Here is a 15224-nt window from a genome sequence, read left to right on the forward strand (position 1 = left end):
ATGGCTAACAAGAAAAGTCCGGCCACAAGCCACTCCATCATCTCCTTCCAACTCAAGAATTTCTTCTTCCATCATCTCGGATCCCAGACTGTCTCTCTTCTACTTCAAATCGAGGAGGAGTCATATTTTCAAAGCCTTCATTTCCCAGGAAAGGGTTAAAAGCTCAGACTCCCTGGATGGCTGATATCTCTGCCCAGCAGCCGATTCCCAAGGCCAAGGCTGGGCACCTTCCCCCCGCTCCTCCTCCTCCACGTCGGCAAAGTTACAGGTGCCGTCCGGACTCTCTATCTCTTCCCTCTGGAGGGGGGAATGAAAAAGACATCTCTGCTTCTCTCCACCCTTCCGTCCACATGAGCTGGCTCGGTTCCAGTCCTTCTACCCCTCAGCTCACCTCGACCAGGCTGCATGGCTTCCCCTCCCCTAACCAGCCCGTGGCTGGGCAGGGGAGGTCTGCACAGCACCTTGACCGGAACCAAAGAGAGCGAGCTCTTGGGAGTTCTTGCTTTTAACCCCCTGTGTTCTCAGAGGCATACCCCTATCTTCAGTGGTCATTCAGGTGCCAATATCCAAACTTGACCACTGATTGGTTTGACCCAACTTCCTGAAAAAATCACTTCCATGTCAAACCACGACACTCCCATACAATGCAATAGAGCCTGTCCTCAGTAGTTTCCTCATAGTTCTCATAATTTCAGGTAGCTGCAAAAGACTCAATTCACCACTCAGTTTAGTGCACACCTAACCTTTGAGCCAACAGATACTTTTATTGCCTTTGATGGAACAGTTGTTCATAAGTTGGAAATTTAGCTACCTATTCAAAAGCCTTGCTGAGTTTCAGCCACAAATTTTTACCCTATAATAAGTAAATAGTATAGTTGCATTGCCATCTAATTAAGCATCTCAGTGTATGTTCACACCTGAATCAAACAGGAAAATAAACAATAAAAAAACACATTAATCATCAGAAAAATAAACCAGAACAACACCAAGGGCTTGTTTTGCTGATACTTTACTAATGGCAAGATCAATTTGCCAGTTGTATGTTATTAGAAAAAGTTTTTAATTATTTGTTCACAATGCCTATGTTGAAAGGGTTATCTCACTTTTCCCAGCTCAAAGTTTAATTTTAGGTATAAAAAATGTGCTGTCATTAGTCTATCTGTGAGTTATTTAATCATTGAGCTAGCAATACAGGAAATACAGAAAGTGATGAAATCTTTCCTACATCCACCCTCTAGAGATTCAGGTTTATCTTACAGATTGCAATAGATAAGAGAGTTAGTAAGCCAAAGAACTTCCAAATCCTCTCTTTTCTGAGCTATTTGATGGAGCATTGAAATAGAGGTTAGGACAGCAACCCAACTCCCCTTTCAGGAGAAAAAAAAAAGGTAGCCATTTTCTCTTTCTTAAAGTTTGTTTAACGTTGAGAGCTTGAACACTTTCTAAGCCCAGAGGCCATGGTCAAAGGAGGCAAGCAAAATCCCCACTCACTCCTAAGGTGAATTACGTTTAGGCTATAAATCCTAAATCAGTGGACAAAACTAGATTGAAATATAAATGCATTTCTCTAAGAGGTCAGAAGGTCAGATGTCAGGAAATTGGACAAATAAGTAGAGGTGAATCTGAGTAAAGTGATAGGCAAAAACTAAGGCATTTTTCAATAAAAATGATAATGAGCAGCAGCTTATATAAGTCTAGGAATAATAAATAAAAGGGCAATCTGACAATACATTTCTGTAGTTATTGAATAAAAGACTTGGGAAAAAACTTTCCAGTAAGATGTTGAGGAAATATCAGCTCTGGTCAAGGATACTTGAAACAAAAAGGGAAACATTATTCTTAAACCAAAGAAGTCTTGAAATCAAACTTACACTTTCAAAGGACACAAATGGGGAAAATTCACTTCAGACATTTAAGTTCCACAGAGATGTCATTCAAAAAGGAGGTAGTGATTTGTGTTACATACACATGGCTGACCAGTGTGTCTGCAGTTCCCTCAGAAGCTCATACTGGACACTAAGGGCTAAACAAAGTCAAAAGATTTCTATGCTACCAGAGATGATTCACAGAATCACGGATTAAATGAGGCTGGAAAGGATCTCTGGAGTTCATCTAGTCCAACCCCCTGCTAAGCAGGATGACCTAGAGCCAGCTGCTCAGTATTGCGTCCAGTTGGAGTATCTCCATGGATGTAGGCTCCGAAAATTCTCTGGGCAATCTCCATTAGACCACATTACTCAAAGACCATCCAGTGCCTCATCACCCTCTGAGTAAAGAATTTCTTCCTCATATCTAATCTAAGCCTTCCTCTTCTAGTTTAAAACCATTCCTGCTGTTCTTTCATTCCATGTCCTTGTGAAAATTCCCTCTCTAGCTCTCTTGTAGGCCCCTCAAAGTACTGGAAGGCTGCTATGAGGTCACCTCCCATTTTCTTTTCCAGGCCAAAAAACCCCAACTCTTTCAGACTTTCCTCAGAGCAGAGCAATGATGCAGATATTGAAGCTGTAAATTGACTGTCCCTAAAAAAATTAAAAGACCCTCCTTAGTGACTGGCTAGTTTAAAGTGTGATCATATTGTGATCTATGCACACACTGTCACACATGATAAGGTATGACATGGACCTCAGGAAAGTCAGATCAACATTTAAATTATCATAAAGATAACCACACTTATGGCCTCCAGTATATCCTAGACCTGAGATACAGATTTGCACTTTTTTTTTTTTTTTGTTACTCGAAGATGCAAAATCTTAATATCATAAAGGTTGAGGAGAATTTTAAAACCTTTATATGGCTGATAATTTTCCATCAGTTAAGTTTCTGGTTATGGAAAAAAATTTATCTTTCAATTAATGAGAATTAGTTTTTGTTCATCTATAGTGCAACTATATTTTGATTCCCAGAATATTTAATTCATTAGCATTTTCCATAAGCTGTTAGTGATAGAAATTTTATGTCTATCCCTACACTTTCAATTTGTACTGTCTTTGAAGATCTGTCATGAAAACTCAACTAGGCCTAAATCTTGGACATAAAAGGGTTGCTTGAATTTTTGTAATTGAGTATTGCTATGACATCAGAAAAATTTATGACCCAGGTAAAAATGGAAATATCTCTGTATTATGCATGTTGTCACATATTGGAGTCCAAAACATGACTTTTCATATTTTGCAAAGCATTTTTAAAATAGTCCAACCAGTTGATTTTTAAGATTGCAGCAAAACTTTTCCTTGTTGCTGTAGAGATTGAAATAGGCATAGATATAAAAGCTAAACCATTTCCATAGTAAGGTGAAGACCTGTCAGCATTTCTTTAGCAAACCATGATTTTCAGAGAGACTGTGACTCAAAATGTGAAAAAACCTAGACTTCTCTTCGGACTCCAAATCATCTTAAAATTAAAGGTGGCTCATTCAGTCTGACAGAAAATTACTTCTTGCAACTCTGAAAGAATACAAACCTAATGTAAGACTTCCTACCTCCATCCCTCCTTGCAGAAACTATGGATTTCAAAAGTGGGGCTGTTTTTGTAAACTATATTCCTGTACCTTAACTTTTTAATGTAAAGTGGAAACTTTGTTTTTCCAAGTGTCCTTAGCAGTTTTGGATATGAACTAGTATAGGTTAAAGGAGGAGAAATATTCATATCGGGCTTGATGTGTGTTCATTCTTTCTTTTTAACAAAAAAATTAACAAGAGTTTGAGAAGGTGCAGTGAGTTTTCATCTCTGCCAAACAAATAATTCTGCAGGAGTGTGTCTGGTTCTTTAACCATTCTTTTAAAGATAACTTGTTATACTGCAGGGCTTATGCTATTACATAGCTATGGAATCTACAAATAACATCAGCTGCCCAACAAACAAGGCATCCAGATCCAAGATGATCCTTTCACAGCATCAGCTCACAGACCTGTAATTCTGGAAGGAGGCTCCAACCTGTTTCTCTGTTGTGATATTGTCTACAATGCAGGTAGTATCTCCATTGGATTTAACATCTTCATATTTCACTTTGTTTTGTACCTTCTCATTTTAGGCATTGTCATGCCTAGGTTGTCATGCCACACTTCATGGCTTAAAAAAACCCCTCCGTATCTCAAATGTCCAGTAGGTATTGAGAATCATGAATAGACTGTGCAGAATGGTCAGAAAACATTTACTTTGTCATAAAAATATGTAACACCTCCTTCTTCCACTCCCCACCCCAGATGTCTCAACAATCACCAATCTCATGCAGTAGCTGTTTAGCACAACTTTCTGCTTCAGCTAAAACATGCATTCTGCAACATATTGGCAAAAGTTCACTAAGTGGAACTGAAATGTACCTTTGCTTCAATAAAGAAGTAAGAATTTGTATTAGCGACTCAAGATTTCCACATTTGATATACTAAACTTTACCTCAGTGATATCTGATCAAAAAGGCCAATGCCCAGGATCTTACTACCATTTGTCAATCTCCAAAGCACCAGAAGTTGTAAGCAACATTACCACTCTGAGCACATGCAATTACATATATAAAACTCAGTCACCTCTGACTTTTTACAACCTCTGCTTGAGAGCTCCATTTTGTTGAACTTGTTATTCCAAATATTAACTGATAGAGCTGAACTGTATGTAAACCCCTTCAAGACAGTCTCAAATCTATCTGGGATCAGCAGTATTTGCTTGGAAGACACTAAATTCCCTCTTCTCTGTAAGTAAAAGAACTGAGAAAATTAGCACAAGGTAAGGTAATAGTCTTAGCATGCTATTCTACATACATTAATGATATGTCTTTTAAGATGCAGTCAAAAACACCTTATGTAGCAAAAGGTTGGTACTCCACCCTTTTATTTAGTAATAGTGATACTCAAATTCAAAAAGAAAACTAACATCTCAGCAGGAAGAAAATCATTATTTGAGATCTCCTTCAAAATTTGACAAAGCATCATCCTGTCTTGCAGAAACAAGAATCATTATTCTACATGGTATGCCCAGCTACATATGCTATGAAAGCACAAAGTGTCATTTCAGCATTTTTCTAACATGTTTAAAAGGAACAGCACAATGCTCTGTATGGAGCTAGTAACCTTATTAATGATATTTGACACTTTCCTAGCATAAGCCTTTGTTGCAGTTGGTTATAACTTTTCATGTTTTAAATATGGAGGCTGAACTTTAAACTTACATTTAGAGATAAAAATAGTGTGCCATTTTCCCACAGCCAAAAGACTCATTATTTTTCTTTTATCCAAGCTGATTCTCCTTTTCTTTTAAGACAAGTTACTATCTCCAGGGTTTAGGACAATGCTTAAGACCTGTGGATTTTATGTCTACATTTGTTAGTTGTCTTCCTTGTCATCTTTGTAGCAAGAGAAGGAAAAGCCAAATCTCTGAAAATTTCTATTTCAAATCTGCAGAAGTTCCTTAATACAGGTAAGCTCTCTTTTTTCAGAAGGTTTTATGTATGTTTAACTGTAGCCCTCTTTCCCTTCCCCTGAAACATTTTAGGATAACAGAATATTAGCATTTTGCTAAATTGGATTCCCCCACCCCATTCAGTAAACATGATGACCATGTGAGAATGAATAAGGATTATATATCAAGAGACTGCTGCTTGTGCAAGTCCAGGATACTTGCCAACTGCTTTAGAAGGTCTGAAGTCAAGGTTGCAGGAAGATGCTTAAAAAACAAGGGATTATTTAGTGGACAGGCTACTTAATCCAGTAAACCCTCCAACACTTCTGCTTAATGGTAGCAAATTAGTGAAAACAAATTTGTCACAGGCTACTCTCTAGTAAATAGTCATGGTGATTTGAGGCATCTTGGGTACCTGATGTACCTTTTACATCAATTCTGTAATTGAAACATTTGAAGAAGGGTTTGAATGTAAGAAGCATCCTGTATGCTAAGTAGCCTGAAGATTCTTGCATTCAGTTGACAGCCCAAACTTAGCAGATGCTTGGTTTTGCCTTCTTGGGCCTATAAAAAGGGGTATTAATAGCAGCCAGCCTCAGCTAGGAGCTAAATTCATGAATGCTTGCAGAACAAGTTCCTCAACAAATTAATAATTTTCAATTCAATGCAAGGATCAAGGAGGTGGAGATGTGAAGACAATATTATATAAAACATTCATTGAACAAAGCTGAGGTCTTAGGGAAAAAAAACACCACAATCTATAATTAGATAATTGTGCATTTTATTATAACATGCAGGCAAATGTGGTAAATTCAGGTCACAGAAGCAAACCTAATTCTGGCACTTCCCAACTTCAACATATTTGACTTTGCAACCCCAAAGTTCTTTTAGTGTAGGATTTTTGGATGCAGCACAGTATATTTTTGCAAGACAGCCAAAATCAGCTATATGAATAAATGCAAAACCCTTGCATACCACAAATATACTGAAATCTGTCTTTTCATCTCATTCAAAAAAAGATAGTAAGTACGCAAGTGCTTGTTTTGGAGGCTGGAATTTATTTGTTTCCAATAATTTAGTTATTAGTGTCAAAGTGTGTCAAATTCCTCTGCTCTCTGATTTCCACAAAAAATATTACTCAGAGAAAACACTTCCTGGACAGTGTGAAAGGGTTCCATGAGCATGAGAATCTCACTAGGGTCAGAAAAAACATCTATGAAGTGACTGGGCTGACTGAAGTGTGGCTAATGAGTTTTTAAGGGAGATACAGCTCCCTAGTAGGGTATGGAGTGAGAAGGAGGAGGAGTAGAAAGTAAAAGAATGAAAAGACTGTAGTTGTGTGGTTAGAGCAAAAGACAAGGAACTAAAGAGGCAGCCAATTAACAGTGGAAGCACAGGCAAAGTTTATCTTGATAATTTTATTGATGATGGCTGTAATTTCTTGAAACATTCCAGCTTGCAGAGTGCATGAGACATTTCATGCTCGCAGACTTCAGAAGCAGCTAAAAACATGGAACATTTTCTAAGTCCTAGACTAAAGATCTATCCAATTTCCTGTCCAAATTGCAGCATCTTACATATACAAATATGTTTAGCTATTTTCAGAGCTGAATTTTACCTATTTAAGGACACAATTTAACTTACCCTACTGGAGTGGTTTCAGGATTAATGCAGTTATGCAGCAATACATTGTGCTTCATGTTTCATTTTCCTTGAATTTATGAGTCAGTTGACACTGTTCCTTCCATCCAGTTCAGGATGTTTCTGTTAATGATGGGTTAAGAGGGACATGCTCAGCATGTTTTAAAGCTTGGCAAGCTTGGTGCCAGACCAGTTCCAGAGATACGTAGGAAGAAAAGGAGTCTGGAGAAGGAGGCCTCCTAAAATTTACTCTGTAACAGACTATAAAGCTTTATGGGATAGCTGGCATGCTCCTATTGCAGAGAGCAGGGATTTGGACATAACAACATAGGTGATGTAGCTCCTTGAAGCCAAAAAAAATTTGGCCAAAGCTACCATACACATTATGGAGATAAATTATGCCCTAGCCTACAACATAAATACACCTACTTTACATCACCTCAGCAGTTATTTTTTAAAGTCTAGGAAATGAAATGCAAAAACCACTCAAAGCAAATCTTAAATACTAACAACTAGGCTTTAAATTAGTTAAATATTTAAGCACATTCACCAGCACTTATATTAAAGTTGCTCAATTTATGTGTTACTTGTTGGATTAGTACCATAAATCAACAAGAGTCAGAAAATGCAAAAGTTTATGTTCTAGCAGTGACGTGATTTTGGCATTCATAGAACTTCCTACTCCTCTTTTCTCATTAAACATATCACTTAATACTTATAAAGATGCTTAAACAACACTATTACTTGTCAAGCTGATATAATCATTCACTCTCATTAATGCTTTCTACACTTGCATGTAAATATTCCATTTTACAAACATCCTTTCAATAATTGCATCTTAAGATTCCTGAGTTTTCTTGCACATTGGCAAGAAACAGCACATATTCTTAGATACTAGCAGATTTGGTATTCCTAAAAACTCTTTTTTACTTGCAATGGATCTGCATTCTTCATTTAATCTGTCATTGGATGAAGACCACACACAGCACGTTTTTATCCTAAAGGATCCCGAAACTAAATGGAAACTAAGTGATCTGCAAATCAGTAGGAGTATTTTGATAAACTCTGCAATGCTATCAGCTGTGGCTTGAATTGCAGTCATTGTTTAGCAGTACCTCCCTACCACTTTACAGCTTGTAGCAAGTGCTAAAAAGTTGTACCTTCCCTAATAACCAAAGATGCCGTTGAAAATTAAGTAGGTAGTATGTCATTAACAGATTTGCAGTTCAGCCAAGACAGAGAAGCTGGTTTCATTACTTTTCTGCTGAGTCCCAAAGAATACAAAGTGACTTGAAGAGATCCTCAGTTTTATGTATAACTCAAAGGACAGCAACTCTAAATGACAGACTCCAGACTAGGCTGATTTCAGTTGTGGTTTTACTATTTTATAAAGCCAAATAAAAAAAAAATTAATTCTTCAGTCCTTGTCTGGCATAACCCCCCAAAAATTATGGAATACAGTTTTAAAGACACCACGTAGATACAGTTGCCCAAAACTTATCCATGAATATCAAAGATGAGCAATAAAATTCTCTGTGAGGTTATAGATTATCCCCTCCCCAGAACATGATGTACACCCTTGTGTCACAGAGTTTCTAAGTTTTCTTTCAATACTGAAATAAACATTTAAAATAAGTGCTTGTGTCAAAATTTGCGAAAAGAATAAAATAACTGCCCAACAAGGCTCTTTTTAATTCACTGCATTTTAGAGCCTCAGGTTATTCAATAGCCATTCTCTAAGGTTTGCTGCATCTCAGCAGTAAATAGTTGTCCCAAGATTAAAGGGATTAAAGGTAAATTCTCTTCAACAGAGAGGACTGGCATTCTACACAAAACAGGAGAGAAAAGTGAACACAGTAATTCCATCACAAGGGAAGTGTATAATTTCCTAGCAAGCTATTGTTGAATTCCCTCAACTAAGGAAATTCAGTATTTCAGTAGAGACTGGAAAAGGCCTGTACTCAATAACCATTGTATTCATATTCTTACACTCCTATTCACCTTTCTGCAGCAGCTTCCAGCACCAATGCACTGCACAAGATCACTGCCTCCAACATTTGAGATCAAAACCAGAAGAAAACAATTTGTCAAAATGCATCACAGCTGGGAAATGGACAACAAAGGACTACAAAATGCAGGTGAACAAGGAAGGAATGCTAACAACTATGGAAACCTTGATCATGGTGTCTGAAAAAAATATTTTTCTCTTTGAATGGCAAGCTTCCTAGGGAAGACAAATACTGTTAATGAGAGATACTCCAGCCAAGTACAGTCATGCACATGCACAAGTCCCAGAACTAATGCACTTATTGTTGTATGTGCAAATGACAGCCCAGCATCACCTGAAGTTAAAGAATCTGGAGCACCCATATGCATAATCTCCTGAGAGCAACAGCAGGAATTGTCTTGATTGTAGTGCTTAGAAAGAGGAAGCTCTGTCTTCCAGTAGTTTCAGTAACAATAGTGACAGAGAAAACCTGTACAGTCTTAAAGGAACTTCATGAAACTAAGACCAAGGCCTTAAAGACAGTGAACGAGTGAACGCTTTTTGCTTCTGTCTACAAGCTAAATACAGCTTTAATTCCTTATTATTTGCATAATTAATTCTGGCAATTGTCATAATAGATATTATCATTGTTTTGCAGAGGGAAAAATGGAAGAGCTAGCTGAAGATTCTCCTATAGACACACACAAAAAAAAAAAAGCTAAGAAATTAGATCTCCAAAGTAGATAGCTTTGAGTCCCTGAATTATTTTTCCATACAGCTCCATTTGCTACAGATGCACACCTGGAAAAGGGAACGGACACATTCCTGGCCTTCAGTGTTGCAGGACAAGCTAAAGCTGTAAACACAATGTACACATAGGCTGAAGCCAGGATTTTGGATGTAAGCTCTGATGCCAAATCTGGGTTCAAATGACACTGATCTCCAGATTAAAATTAATAAACATTCAAATCTGTAGTCATAAGTACACAGATGGTGCTGCCCATGTTTTTGTGGCATATACAAGGGAAAATCCAGTAATTTAATGTGCACTTTTTCCTCTTCATTGATATGATAAATAAATTCCCTTAGATCACACTCAACAGCTTATGAGAGAAGGAAACATTCGGAACTTGGTAGCATTGACTTATTTAACAAGCAAGAGAAGTGGGAACTGCTACGATTTATAGAATTTACATGATTACAGAGAAAATCTTAAGCACAGCATGTTAACTCCTGGACACATTGTAAAGAATAAGGAGACAGGATGAACTGTTGTATATGGCATTTCATTTCTAGATCACTGGGCTAGAGTATTGAATGAGCCCAAGGTGACAGAATTATTTTTGCTACTTACTTACAGAAAAGCAAAGCTGTTTGTAAGAGTTCAGACACTGAAATAAAAAGTACAGGTTTTTTTCCAGGTTTATTGCTTGTGTCTGGCTCTCAGCAGCCATGGGATGGAGGTTTGCCGGCTCGCTGTCCCTCTTGTGGCTGGAGGGCAAACAAGTGAATGGCTGCCCCCGAGTCTCTGCCAAGACTGTTGAGGGTGGCGGTGATTGCTGTGGCGTGGATAGCACAGCAGAGACACAGGGCATGAGGAAACCGAGGCAGAGGAATAAGGGAATGACACTTCTCTTACTCTCCAAAGACTTCACCTCGAAGGGAGGGCAGAGCAAGTGACAAATCTGAATATGAAGCGACTACTTTTAAAGGGTAGAGGGAACACGGGGAGGACACAACCTTTGACCAATAGGAGGGCACTAGGGGAGAGCTGCAGGGTAAGGGCTCCCCAGTAGAAGACAACACGGGGAGGGAGCAAACCTTACAATCCAATTCTGCTTTGAGGAAGGGACGAAAGACAGGGAACACTCCAGAACCGAAGGAGTGTGCTATCTTTGACAGAGAGAGGTAAGACAAGGGAACAAGGGAGGTATAGAGGTGGATTGACATATATTTTGGCAGGGAAAACTGTGGTAAACAACTCAGGACTGAACCATTAGGGAAGCCAAATGGGGTACATAGAACGAACCATTACAAACTCATAACAAGGAATGTTAAAACATACTACAGAAGAACAAACTGTAAAATAACAGACTAGCACAATTGCTAACACTTAAAACAATACTTCCATTAAATAAGTATTTTAACACTTGATCAGCTCAAGGGGTTCATTATTTTCAGGCTGTGTAATTATGTAGATTTTTAGTAAGTATTCTCTTCCTCTGAACACTAGACCCAAGTGCTACTTTTGGTATTTGCTTGATGCTTGGAATGTAGTAATGACACTTGGAAGAAAGATTTACAGAGATATCTAAAAATTGTGTCTCACTTCCCATGCATTTTTGTGAAAAACATATTAATTAAGCATTTCTGGTTTTTTTTTCCCCACTTCAGATTAAGAACTTCAAATGCAAGCTAGCCATCCTAATATATTTTAACATATGTAAAATGTCCCTATTGCTCAAATAAAATATATGTCTATGAAGAATATAGTTTTATTAACTACATATAAAAAATAAAGGAAATTATCCTTGTAAGACTTGCCAACTTATGAGTCTTCAAAGTCATTAAATCTGATGCAAAGCCAATTCATCTATATTTGTAAATTTATGTTAGCTTGCACAATTGTATATGACCATTAACATAATAAACAGTAGGGCATAGGGGTTGTTTACTACAGACCTAATCTTGCCTAAATGTTTTATATACTCTAGTTATGAATAACTCCTTCCAAATGTATTCTTCCTGTGTATTTTGTTATTGTATTTGATGGGCATTTTCTAAGGAGTTCCAGATTAGCACAATTCTAGCATTTTTGTGCATTGCTGCCATTGAGAAAACAAATAAATGGCATTCCACATATGTCAGATGTCTTTTACTTAGGTCTTTCAATTTATATGTCCACAAAAAACCAATCAAGATAGTGCTTATGTAAAATACAAGTTGTGTCACTGGCTAAAGCCCATAGTGAACTTTTTTTTTCCCAGTAACCCTAAAGCACTGAGTTTTTTCATGCCTTTTTCTTTTTTACCATCAGCTTGTTAATGAGTGTGTAAAAAATGTTAAGGTTGACTAAGATGCAGAGAGGTATACAAATGCACATTTGGGAAGAGAACATTTGGAGTAACAAGTATGTCAGAAGTCTGCAATGCTGGCCTTAAGAGAATAACTTAAGAGTGGTAAAATCAAAGAAACTACTGCCCTGAGCTAGCAGTTCTTCTCCAGAGAGAAATACATCTTAGGGGAAATAGCTACCTTCAGGAAAAAAAAATAACCCATCCTTTTAGGGCTAAAAAAAAGTGCTTCTTAACTACCTATTTAAAAATAGCTGCCTATTTAGCATCCCTGCAAAGCCTAGAGAAAAACACACTGTTTTAAAAAGACCATTAAGACCACAATGATTGGGTATTCACAGTTAAGAAATACCATTTTAAAGCTTGTGTACTTGCTCCAGCTCTATTATACATGTTGCATTATGATGAAATCTTTAGTAAACACAATCAGATGACATTTTTTCCCCACAGGATCCTGCCTAATGCAATGCACAGGATTCAATGTGCTCCATTAATCATCAGCTATTCAATAACCTTATTCCCATTATCTTCCCAGCATCACCTTTTCCCCCAGTGGCCTCAACACTTCTCCAGCTCTTCCTGGAATTCATAAGCCTGTTCTCAGCCTTCAGAAGTCATGGGAGTGCACCATGTCCCACCTAGCCAGATTCTGCCAAGAAGAAAAAGGATCTGCTGGTCTATCTCTGTTGCTACCCACTGTGAGGGGAGGTGTGACTAAAAGATTACAGAGCTCTTGAATGTTTCAATTCCTTTTCCCCTCAGGGAAAAGGACCGGAGTCATACTGCTAAGGGCAGGGGCAGATTTCTGCATGCTCCGAGTTGCTGCTACCTAAGCCTGTAGGGCCACCTCTTGAGACAGAGCAAACATTCAAATGGACAGGCCTTCCTTCATCTCTCATGACAACACCAGACACTACTCCCTCCTCCATAAGGAAATCCACTTCCAGTCACACTCAGGAAGAACTGGCAAGCCCAGTATGCCCAGATATAAAATGTAAATAGAAATAAAACTTCACAAAGTGCTTCTAAAATGATGGTTTACATGAGATGCCAACCCGTAGATGACACTTGCTAGGTTTTGGCAAGTCATGTGAGATGTTTATGGCCTAATTTTTGGAATGCTTCCCAAACACACTCCAGGGTGTTGTGTAAGTTGTGACAGCATCGTGACCCATCTGCAGCATGGGCACTCAAAATGTGTGCTAAGTTTGGGTTTGGGTTAAGTGATTCAGGTAGCAGTAGAGGTCTATGACAGAGACAAGTTTAGAACATATTTCTTTACAGAGCTTACAGTATCCTCTGGCCATTTTACTGTCCCATCTCTTCTTCACTCCTCTGCTTTTGATTCCTCACTGCATGCCTTGCAATAAATAAATCACAGAGTTTTATGCATAAGAGCTGCTGTTCCCACATTTGCAGAACAGCTGGATAGTGGTAGCACATGTGAAAAGTGTTGCACTTGTACAGCTGATTCAGACCAGTGTGTGCACTGAGCAAGATGACACTTACAGAAAGGACAGAAAGGGAAGGGAAAGGTGTCAGGGCTTCTCTGTCTATGTGAATGTCCCAAATTGCCCCCAATGCTAAATACACAACAGTAGTTACAACCACTGCTCCTGCTACATCCAGAGAGAAACACCCATCCTTACCAGTACTTCCTACACACTGCTGCCTCAACTACAACTCCCAGGCACTCCCAGTGCCACAGCAACAGAATGTCTCTTGTGGCGACTGCTGGGGCAACTGTTGCTGCTCCACCAATCCCCTGGTGAGGCAGCCCATGGTCAAAAATAGTAATTGACTGGACAGTATATCCTCAACACTTCAGTTGTCTCAGATCCACCCATCAGAGGCCATTACATCCACTTAAAGTATGACTTAATGAGAAGTGATGGGAAACCTTGTGATGTTACTGGTTCTGGTTAGAAGAGTCACAAAACAAGTTTATTTCAAGACCTAGATATTGCTTTCTGTTATAAACTATTACATCTACCTAACTGGGCATTTCAGCATTTTGAAAAAAAAAGTGATATCCCTGGCAAGTTTGGGTAGAGATTTTTATATTCTTTTAATGGTGGTTTAGTTAATTATTTGGTAAACAGATGAAGAAAGGAAGTTTCCAGAGCTCTCTCTCTCTCTCTCCACTACCACAACTGTTCCTTTATGTTTTGAGGGGGAGGGAGGGGTTGTTGGCTTTTTTGTTTGGCTGGTTGTTATTTGTTTGTTCTGTATGTTCAGGGTCCTTTGTTTATTTTGGGGGTTTTGTGGGGTTTTTAATATATTATATATCTATAAATATATATATAAAATTTACCACAATTATGAGCTGCAACTTAGAGTTCTATATTACCATCAAGCAGGAATATTTCACGACTGACACGACTCCAGATTAGTTTGATTTACTGTTACTTTTGCAATTTTATGTGCAACTGCTCCTCCACCTCTGCAGCTTCACTGTAAGGAATGACAATAAAAGCGATCATTTTTCTTTTTTGGTCACCAGAAATTTGAAATTCAGCAGAGGGGGAATAAGCCATGAAGAATTTTGTGAACTAGGTGCTGGACTGTGGATAGAAAATACTCTTGGGAATTACCAACATTAAAATAATTGGGTATTGTTTTCTTTTATCTAAAGTAGGCTAGTTGTGGAGAAGGAATTATGTACAAAATTTAAGTGTATTAATTGCTTTAGAGATCTGCTTTTAGACATGTTTAAACTCTCTTTAGGCTTGTGAACTTCTAGAACCTTCAAATTTAAATTGAGGGAAAAAAAGTAAAACAAAAAAAAAAGCATAATACCCCCACCTCCAGCTAATATTTCCAGACTTTCTCAGATCTAATTTACATTAAAGCCTGTACCTTTAGAAGTGTAACCTACATGCTTGCTTAAACTGTACTAAATTGCAACCCTGACTTTGCTGTTTCCTAAGATGAACTACCCTCTTTTTCATCATTTAAGGTACATGCTAGTCTTTGCATTCTCAATAGGATGGTGGCAGAGCTGAAAGAATGCGAAAGAATCTGTCTTAATCCCTCATAATCTCCCTAAGCATCAGGTTCTCTGGGCAGCTTCATTATTAGAACTATCATTGCTCAAACTTCCTCTATTACTAAGTAATTATTTGAATAAC

The sequence above is a fragment of the Anomalospiza imberbis genome, chromosome 2 (genome assembly GCF_031753505.1).
Source record: "Anomalospiza imberbis isolate Cuckoo-Finch-1a 21T00152 chromosome 2, ASM3175350v1, whole genome shotgun sequence".
Taxonomy (NCBI): domain Eukaryota; kingdom Metazoa; phylum Chordata; class Aves; order Passeriformes; family Viduidae; genus Anomalospiza; species Anomalospiza imberbis.